Source organism: Corvus brachyrhynchos, unplaced genomic scaffold, assembly GCF_000691975.1.
Source record: "Corvus brachyrhynchos isolate BGI_N302 unplaced genomic scaffold, ASM69197v1 scaffold115, whole genome shotgun sequence".
Lineage (NCBI taxonomy): Eukaryota > Metazoa > Chordata > Aves > Passeriformes > Corvidae > Corvus > Corvus brachyrhynchos.
Window position 1 is genome coordinate 22339863 of NW_008239553.1, and position 10854 is coordinate 22350716.

The window sequence follows — 10854 nt, forward strand, 5'->3', positions numbered from 1 at the left end:
TTGTAGTGACAGAAAAACTTGCAGACAGTCCTGTAAGGTTTCTTATCATCATCTTTGCATGATGTGTATGTCCCAGTCACTGTATCAATGAAGAACTCTGTCCTTAAACTCTCCTTTTTCCAGGGTCCCAGGAGAATACACGGGTGCCAAGAACAGAGCAATGGTGTCTGAGTATCCTGAGATACCTGTGGGGCTCAGCTGCCTGATATACATATTTCACAACCTGATTCAGGCTCCTCTTACCCAGAGCCACCCAAGTATTGAGTGCACTTTCTGAATGAATGAAATTTGGGACTGTATTTCTCCTGAAACTATTATTACTGGGAACTGCTGGCTTCATTTTTGCTCATTTGTTTCTGAAAGGACTTGGTAATTCCAAGGAAGTGGTTATTTTCCTTTTTACACCTCCTTTCCCCATTCATTTTCAGAGGACCATGAGTATATACTTGACCAGGCCTTCATGACTATGAAAAACATGACTTCTGGAGTGTTTCCTGGTCTATGGTAGACAGCTTACAGTGCCTTTGTCTCTTCTGCCACCCAACACTGCCAGTAAATTCAGAGAATGTCACCAGCATGACACCACCCCTCCAAGAGGTGTGTGGCAAGACCACATGGCAATTGGCGTTTAGTCTTATGCAGAGTGTAGGAAAGATCTTTTACTGTAACCAGGTTCCTCCTCTGAAAAATAGCTTTGTTGATGATAAAGTCTTTGTCATTTTGCCTCTGTAGTTGTTATACTGGTACAGAGGAGGTCCTGATTTTAAAACACACTTAGTCACAAGGAAATACCTACAGCCCATAATAAGTGACCACGGCAGACAGAGACCTCTTAGGTAGAGATGAATTTATGGCTTATCAGAACTGGATGTGTTCTCTGAATGGACCTATTTTGTTTACAGCTGGTACCATTTTTTGTCTTGCTTTGGAAGGAAGTCAGAGGCTGTAAGGTGGTCCAGGATACTTAGTACTTAGACCAGCTTAAATATGCCATTACTTCCATATCAGAGCACCATAGATACAGGAAGCTTTTTGCAAGGGATTTAGGATTTTGCGACTACTCCCTATCCAGGCATTCTCATGAAATTACTTTCCCTTGCCTGTTGTGTTGAGGATGAACAGGAAACCTGGAAATGTGCTAAGGCTTTGCTGACATATGGAATTCAAGCTGCTCTGAGAGTGGAAATGGAAGGAGCCATTCCTGGTCACAGAAGGGATCTGTGACTAAGATTACTGTAGCCTGCCTAATTTCATTCTGATGGGAAGTCATGAATCTCTTGCTGTGCAGATGCTTACTAGTATATAATATAACATATAAAAATAGTAGATAAGAGTCTACTTCAGCCATGTGCCAGGTTTTAAAACTCTTAACTAAGGAAAATAACTGGGCAGTTCAGAGACTAGGCAGGCCAGTGGAAAAATCGAATGGTCCCTGGAGCAACACCATTTCTCTGCAGTGTGGGAACCTGACTTATTAACATAAGTACTCTCTGATTCTTAGAGTCACAGGAATCTAGGCAAAATCCAATCACAGACAGCAGCACTTCTTTCTTATCTCGTATCTTTGAAATAGGACAGGAATCATAAAACTGGGTAGAATTATTTTTGTGTATATCTTAGCAGACATTTACAAGTATACCATTCATGAACAAAAATGCATCTTTTAAGAAGTTTGGCTCTGCTGACTGGTACTTTTATAATTGGTTTGAAAGAAGTATCAAAAAGCTGCTGTGTGGAATCCTAACACTCACTACTGTTGCATTTTAATACACCTCTGTGTTTGTGCTTTTGGAAGAAAAAAGTCGTACTAAATATTTTACCAGTTCTCTCCGTGAGACCTCAGTGCAGAGGCCCTCAGGCTGAGAATGCACATTTACAGGCAGAACACCTCCCATAGTCTCTGAAGGTACCATTGAGTCAGACAGGCTACCAATAATGTTCTAGATTTTCAGCAGTGGCTCATGTTTCCCTGACTGAAATTACTGATGTACTTTGGCACTACTTGGAAATATATGCCACAAGTTAGAGTTTCCTGTGTTCACAGATCCTAGCCTAAACTGTGACTGCATGCATGGGTGCTGCTTTTAAAAACCATTGTGAATGTCCTAATTTTCCACATAAATTATTTCCCAAGAAATACAGCAAGAAATGGGTTTCCTCAGTTTGCCATTTTAAATTTCTGAGTTGACTCCTGCGCTTTTCTAACAATTTCTTTTCAGCTTTTAACCCAGCATAGTTCTGACAATTATGAAGTTGTTTTGTCTTATTCATGTAAATCCTTAAAGCAGTGCCCTTTCCTGCCACTGGTGCAGTGGAGATTCACAAAAGGTTTTCTTCCAATTACATGCCCCACTAGGCCCTTCCTAATTTAAATATCCTCTCATTTTTCTCATTTTTCTTTTGTTCTAAGTTGTCAATATTGCTAGTCAGTGGAGTTGTGTCAGGAATCATGGTAGGTATTCCCAAGAGATGCTGTGCTTTTTGAAATGCTGAAGTCTGAAAATCAATTGGTTTTAAAAGGGGATAAAAGAAGGGTTTTGTGTGATTCTTCACCTCCTGGCAGGGATTCTGTGTGGCTGCACTCTGGTTTTCATGCAGCTATAAATGTAGTTATTCAGCAACCCAGCTTGAGACTTAATCTTTAATTTTTGTCAGTGTTTATTACTCACAATCGCAGAGAAAGGTTTTGTTTTACTGGGCACTTTGCAAATAATACCCAGCCTCCACAAATGTCCCCCTCCATATCTTGCAGGTGAACAAGCAGCCCAGCAAGGGCTGAAAAAATGTCATCTGTGAAACTCAGTTGCTCACTACTAAATTGGCTAAATCCACCTCAATGTCAAACAATCAAAAGGTTTAGGAAATATTTGTACAGTCCATACGGCAATGGGTGTTATCCACCTAGAATTAATAGCTGATCAGCTAATAGCTGAATAGCTATCTGCTCTTAAGAAGCTCCTCTTTCCAGTGTGACAGAGCACAATGCATCACTTCTGACATTGTTAAGGGCTGTGTCTGAAAGTGTTGTATTTCACTAGGAAATTTTAAGCAAAAATAGAGGTGAATATCCTGGAAAAAAATTCCTTCCTTCTAAAGCTTTTTTATTACTGAACTGCAATTGAAATGCACTGCATGGGGAAGGATAAGCACCTGCTTCTACACTAAACTGCCTGCTGGAGGGGATTGCTCACCGCCTTTCCATGAAGGATGGGGCCTCATTACGTGACTGTTATCAGTCACAAGCTGTGGCATAGTTTTACTAAGTGCAGTCCTTCAGGGCACAAAGTGAATTTTTCCAGCATGTTGGTTGTTGCCCCATTGCATAGGCTGTGTCTGGGCCCTCTGGATTTTGCAGCAATAAAAGGAGAGTTCGTCTTCAGACCTGCCTGCTGGGTAGTGTGTAAAGGCTCTAAGGTAGCAGAGACCTCTTGGTTGTTAGTGTCCTAGACTGGCTTGTGCGGCATCTGGGAATTACTGCTGTAGTCTCCAGGGCTCTCTTTAAATCAGTTGTGTTTTATCTCTAAGTGTGGGACATGTATCCTAAGTGCTGATTTGCCATAACTTGTCAAATAACTTTCATGTCCTATCCTCTTCAGGACAACAAAAGTGCTTTGACTTATTCTGATGTCAGGAAATTCAAAATCAAATTTGCAGCATTTTTCTCTAGTTTTGAGAGAAAACTTCAGAAGTTTTCTTCACATGAGGTTAAATGTATAATTGAATTGTCCTACCCTCTAGGGTTGCTATTTCTTTTTTCTTTTTAATAGTGGAACAGTCAGATGTCTATATACAGTTCAAAATGAAGTGCTTACAAGTCCTTGACGAGGGAACTTTATTATGGAGATGGAAACCTGCCAGCAAGAAGTCAGGGTTAGCCAATATTTGTCTGAAGTGTAGAGTCACCTTTACAGCAGTTGAGATCTATGTTTTGGGCGCTAAGAGGAATGTGATTCTTTCTTAAGAGAGAAGAGTGAGGGCTTTACACAGAGGCAGTTAATTATGCAGTTTGCTCAAAAATGAGCCAATCACTCATTTTAATGAGGTGAATTTCAACTGGGATGTAAGTATGTCCTTGACATTTTTTAGTAGCAGTGACATTACCTGAGCAGCTTGTTCTAAGAGAAACAGACATACACAAAAGAAATCAGACATACACAAGTACATCTACCTCTACAGGGAAAAAGGCACTAAGCAGGGTGACTTGCTTAGCAAAACCAGTAACAGCTTACTAAACATTGCCAGGGTTCGGTTTTCCTCAGTTCTGTGAGTTTGTACAGAGTATTTGAGGCAATGAAGCTGCAACACATGAATGCAAAGCTACAAGGTTCAGAAAACAGGTGTAAGAATTGACGATAAAGTAACAAGCATTGTGTGATCACATTGGGATTTTGTTCAGGATTGTTATTTCTAGGAAGTCTCTGAAATTTGTGATGTCAGCTGGTGAACGCCATCTTTTTTCTCCTCCCTCTTGTTTTGGGTTTTTTTTTTTAATTTCAGATATTTGGAAATACTCTTCTAATCTATAAATAGTTCTAAACTTAATTAGGAAAGAGGTATTTTTTCTGGGAAGCCCAAATAGTTATTCACTATAAAATAGAAATCTCAGCAAAGTTAGTTTCATTGTATTAGTTACTATAAAAATATCCACTAGGCAGCAGCTGTAAGAACCCAAGCCAGGGATTCAGGTGTATTTTGATATTGAACTCAGATTGAACACATCAGGAAATAGATACCTAAAATATATCTTAATCCACCTTGACAACCCATGAAAAGGTTAGGGGAGTAGAATGAAAGATTCACTAGCTGCATCTAAAAGATAAGGATTAGAGACAGGGAGTTCAGTGTTGTGCTGGCCCTTTTGAAGCTGTCTCAAAGACTTAGATGTATGGTGGATAGGTAAAGACATACAAGAATGGGTTTTTCCAGCAAGAAATACGGCTTCCAAAAAACCCCAGTTTTCTTGGGATCAAAATTTTACTCACGCAATTATTTTTTTCATTAGGAAAGAGAGAAAGAGGGAGCCAGCTTTGTCTGTGATTTGTCTTGATTTGTCAAGTGCTTTGACATCATAAGGTTCTTTAGTGCCATTTCATCTTGATTTAAGAAAGAATTTTTTTTTTTATAGTGGGGACAGTCATTCATTGTAACAATTTTCCTAGAGACTTCGTAGAGTCCAACCACTGGAGGTTTTCAAGATTGGACAGCATCTCAGATAATATAATTTACTCACCCTTTTCCAAAAAATGTTGGAAACCAGATGATCTTTTGAGATCCCTTACAGCCTGTGCTGTTCTATTATTCTATCATAAACAACAAATGTTTTTTCATGTATACCATTGCATTTTTAGAGGAGCTGTATTTCTTACTGCAGTTATTGGAAACAACATCTCACACTTTCCTCTGATTTACAGCTTTCATTTATCTGGGACAGTTTATTTGCTCTAGTTTCAATTCTGGCTTGTTTTTGCTAGCTCAGTAGCTGTTCTCTCTCCCTGTTGTTTAAACCTTGAGATATTTACAGCATTTAATAACAATACCCCTCAGTGTTTCCTAAGCGTAATATAGTTTTTTTACATTCTATGACCATTCAGGTTTTAAAAATTTGATACATTTTAGAAGAAACCGATTTCACATTAATCAGGATTTTTTAAAGTTAAAAATGAAATATGTCATATCAACTCAGTTTAAAGTACCTACCTGCATTTGAATGGCATTTCACTTACCTATGGAATGGTATTTTTAAAATTCAGTCTCTCCTCAAACCTGTGCTCCCAGATAAAAATTAGGTTTTCTGGTAATTCATTGCAGATATCTTCAAACCAAATGGTGTTCCATCACTCGAGGCACAAGTGTATAAGTTGTGGAAAAAACCACTTTGACCAGAATGCAGTGAAGATGAGGAAAAGGAGAAGAAAATCATAGAAGAGTTAGGTTGGATGGGACATTTAATGGTTATCTAGTCCAATCCCCCTGCAATGGTAGGGCCCTGTCAAACCTGATGTTGAATGTTTCCAAGGATGGAGCATCTACAACATCTCCAGACAGCATGTTCCAGTGGAATGCAACTTTTCCATTTGTTCCAATTGTTTGCCATTATTTTTCACCCTCAGGTTCTAAGTTTGTTGCCAAGATTTGGACTTGTTGGACAGAGTTAATTTTTTATTCCTGCATGGAGAGTTTCTTGTACAGTGCAATCTGTGGACTAGTTTTCCTGTGCAACGTATTATTCCCTTGATGTTCACCTAAATTGGTTGACACAGTTTTCATCTCTTCTCTTCCTCTGAAGACTCTTCCAAGCTTCATATGCTTCCTGTAAACTCTGCCATAACAGAAAATATAACTGCTACAGCATGTTTTTTTATGTTTGGTCTATGTAATTCTTTTAATGCCTTCTCTAGTGGTAAGCATGGAGTGAATGAGCTTACAAAAAGACTACGCTTCACTTGAGTCAGTATATTCTTCATTTTAAACAAGTGTCACATCACAGGCCTCAGAAATCACACAGACTCACAGGTTTACATGTGTCATGTGGCAAATGGGGTCGTATCTAAGAAGGTTCTGACAATATCAGTTTCAGGAAGGGTATCAACTTCTTAACCAACACAGCTAAACATGGTAAGCCTCAGTAGGGACATTTCTACAACTACAAACGTCTGTTTGCTGCTGATTTTACGTATCCCTGTCTCAAAGTGGATGCAACTAGCTGTGAACCAAACGTATCCTCCCTACCACCCTGCCAAGCAGCCTACTGTCTCACAAAATGAGTCAAACAGAAACCTTCCTATTTCTGATTCAAATTTTCCTGTGTAATAGCAATCCTAGCCTGGTTCTTTGCAAAACATTAGCAAAATAATTTTTTAAACAAATAGGGAAAGGCTGGTGGATTATCTCTGGGCTGGAAACCCTGTTTCCAGCTTCCTTCCAGTACAAATGGGCTTCCAGAATTACATGGCAGGAAGCCCAGAAGGCCAGTCACAACTAGAAAGATTTCCAAGGTTCCCAATTCTGCAGAAAATTTTCCTGCTTTTCATTAGAGGAGCCAGTAATAAAAGGCAGAGACAAAAAACCTGATTCAGGCTTGCTGGGTCTCCATTCTCTAGAGAAGACCATCAGAAAATGTCCGTTTCATATTGAAAAACCGTGTTTACTTCTCATTGCAGACTGCTGTAATTAACGAGGCAGAAAATTTGTAGCATGAATGAGATGACTTGCCCAAGCCAAATGGCTGCTTTTCTGCCAAACCTTTCCCACCGCCTGACTGATGCAAACCCACTCTTTGGACAACCTTTATCTGAGCATCTCCCACAGCCTGAAATATATATAATGTATCTTTAACTCCATTGTGGTAGTTTCTATATCTTTATAGGACACTTGGATTGCTCTAGTTTGACAATTAAAAGGAGGAGATAGGAAAAACTAGTGCAAATTTGTAAGACTAAGCAATTTCTCTGAAGTAAAACCAAGTAGCATGTTCATACTGGCTTTAAACAAACAGTATAGCATATTGTATAAATTGAAAGTAATTTATCTGAATGCTGCATGAGACACCATGAGATACCGGTAATAAAAAGCATCTTAGGTATCATATTCTTACATTGCTCAAAACAGTCCATGAATAGTTTGTAAGCATTTGACCAACATTCAGAATAATTTATAGGAAAATCGTGTGTAAATTTCTCAGTAAAACTCACTTCATATATTCACTACCTCTAAATCAGTAATTGTAATTTATGTTTCATATCCTTAAGCACATTGCAGTGTTTTTCCCTTCAAATTCACTTAGCTGATCAGCCTATATAAGTATATAATCATGCAAACACATAATTGTGTGCATTGACCTTTTTTTTTCTCAAAAAATGTTCTTATGAAGAAAACATTACTTATATGAATTTTCCCATTCAAGATGAACAATATTATTCAGAATTGCCTTCAGAGGATGCTTGATCTTCATTTGAAGTTCCTAAACACACTTTTTTGCAATATTTCCATCCCAAAGTAAGTTTCAGGGTTGATTAACATGCAGTACCTAAAATTTAATGACTTTTCCTTGTCAATTTAAATTTATTGGCTACTGAGTTTTAGACTGGGATTATCTTTTTGCCTTTTAATTATATCTTTAATATGGGGAACAGAAAAATCTGGCACACTACAGTCAGAAATAGCAAAAGTAAACACAGGAAGCATTGCATGTCCTAGCTTCTGATGAAAAAAAGAATGACCAGAAATATGATTTGATTTGCTACTTGTTCTTGACAAACCATGGATCAGCAAACTATGTTTGCTTCTTGTGGTCTATACCATACATGCTTTCCCTCACACTAACTTCAAGATTTTTTTCAGAATGACAAACTAGCACCTGGTCACCTGGGAAGGGTTCATAGTAGCTATTCAGTGATTTAAAATTTAATTGTTTTCCTGGAATATCTTTCCCAGGTGTACTACAAAATAGTGGTTTTTTCATCTTTTGCTGTAAGAGGTTTTCAAGGTCTTACATGACCAAGGTGTGGTGTGCCACAACATCTGTGATTGGAGTAGAACAGCATAGCACAGGCACCTGTGAGAAAGATGCTATGAGGGCTCTGGGTGTTTATCTGAGGCAGCCAACAGAAGAATGGAATCATCATAGACACCTTCTGTGGTCAACAGAGAAGGACAGAAGCCTTCCCAGGTGCTGAACCAGCCACTCTGTGTCCATTTTGCCTCATGTTTTGCTTCAGAGCAATCCACTGCCTTCACTGTTATGCTGGCTGGGAATTTCACTTTTATTAAAAAAGTAAATTTGCCTTGGAATCAGCTGTGCCCTACAGAAACCCAGCAAGGGGTGCAGACATTAGGCACAGAGAACAGAGGCTGTTGCCAAGGAGGGAAGAGTCATAGAATGAGTGTTTCAGATGTCACCACTGGGGTTTGCCACTACTCTCTGAGGGCCAAGCACTGCAGATGCTGTTATGAGAGTCAAATGTTACCACAGCAGAACTGCTGCTTCTCATCAGCATCAGAACAGAAAAATAAAGCAGAGTCATGCACAAGTTGCAATGAAGTCTGTTGTGAAGACCTATGCATTTTTACTGCTAATAATAAAACACTGTTCTTCATAGAAATGCCTCATCAACCTATTATCCTAAGCAAGAAGAGAGTTCATGTAACCTGGAAATTATGTTATTTCAATAATAGCTGTGATGCTAGAATGAAAACATTTTCATGCTGCAGAGAGAAATGTCATGACAACCAGCACTAATGTAGTCTTCGCTGTATTAAGCTACAAGGTATGCTGGAAAATGAATATGCTCCATATATTGCTCGGCACAACCAGAGCCACAAGCAGAAACCTTTATTTAAAGCAGATTTTAAGGGTGACCACAAGCAGAAACCTTTATTTAAAGTAGGTTTTAAGGGTGATGTTTATTAAAACAAAGTTTTTAACATGTTGCTAAAAAATTTCTAGAATATTTTGCAGATCAGTGAGGACTTTTTCTCTCTTTTTTTTAAATACAACACTGGCAGCTCTTGGACTCAGGTGGCACAAGTTTTATTTCTATGGCTAGCGTTTGCATTTTGCAGGTTTATAATCCTGTATAGGTCCTGCTCATGTTTCTGCAATTCTCATTACCAGAATCTGCAAACCCAAAAAATGGAAATGAAGAAGAAAATTTGAAATACTTTGGCTTTGATTTTACTCTCTGGGAACCCAGTCACTTTCTTTTGTCCCCATTTACACCATTTTTTATTTTCCCTTTATAGTTGTGTTTATTTCTGTCAAAAACAGATTTTAGAGTTTATTTTGGGCATGCTGGGTCATGCAGACAAGGCCTTACAGTTCCAGAGCTTGAACTGATCCATGGTTTCATTACAAACTTCCCTGTTAATGGGGCACACCTAGGACCCAGTTTTTCTCTCCCATTAACCCATGTTGTTTCTGACAACAATAGAGCTCTGGAATTCTGTATATGCACCTAGGCATGTTACGTGCAAATCCTGTTGGATTTTGCAATCTACTGTCCAGTGTACACATATGTAAAGCTGATGCTTTTTTAGGAATAAAAGGTGTAGCTCCTGTGGTGAATGTGAATCTGTATGGTTTACAATGGTGTTTTAGTTAAAAGGTGTCATACTATTTGCTATCAAACTTAACACAATGGTAAATGATGAATGTTTATGCCCGGTCGAGACATATTTTTCTAGATTGCCCAAAGAAAGCATGATGACCCGCAAGAGACAGAAATTACACTGCAGTTCTAGGTTTGTTGTTACAGGCAGTAATAGCCAGCTCAAAGCAAATAATGTCCTTCTCTTCATACCCTCCAGCTAGGAGATGTCTGTCTTTCCTGGAAAATGGCACAATATTTTTGCTATTAGATGAAGCAAAATCTCTTAGTAAGTAAATAGGAATTTTCTACATTACATGAATATTTATTTTTATGTCCAAACACAATGATCAAGAACTTATTTTTTAACTGCAAAACTGTGTATGTGCAACAGTTGTTAAATGAGAGCATTGGGAAGCTATTAATAACAATCTAGTGTCCTCTGCTAGCAAAAGATTCAGAGATTTCTTATTTCCAGTTATGACCCATATGTCTACATATATCACTGCAGCATTTTTGATCTTTATGCATGGGTTGCGAGAGCGAGGACTGGAAGCAGACACAGCTGTACATCACAAACTGCAGAGCTGTGTGTCTGTGTCTGTACCATGCCATCCACCTGCAGTAGTAATGGGGGGGACAGTACAGGTAGAGATCATTTGTATGTGGAAGAATAATGGATTTTTGGACACTTTACAGAAAGCACTGTATTTAAAAAAGAAATACAGCCTGCGTTAGAGTTAACCAAGATACTGTAATCTAGAATAAC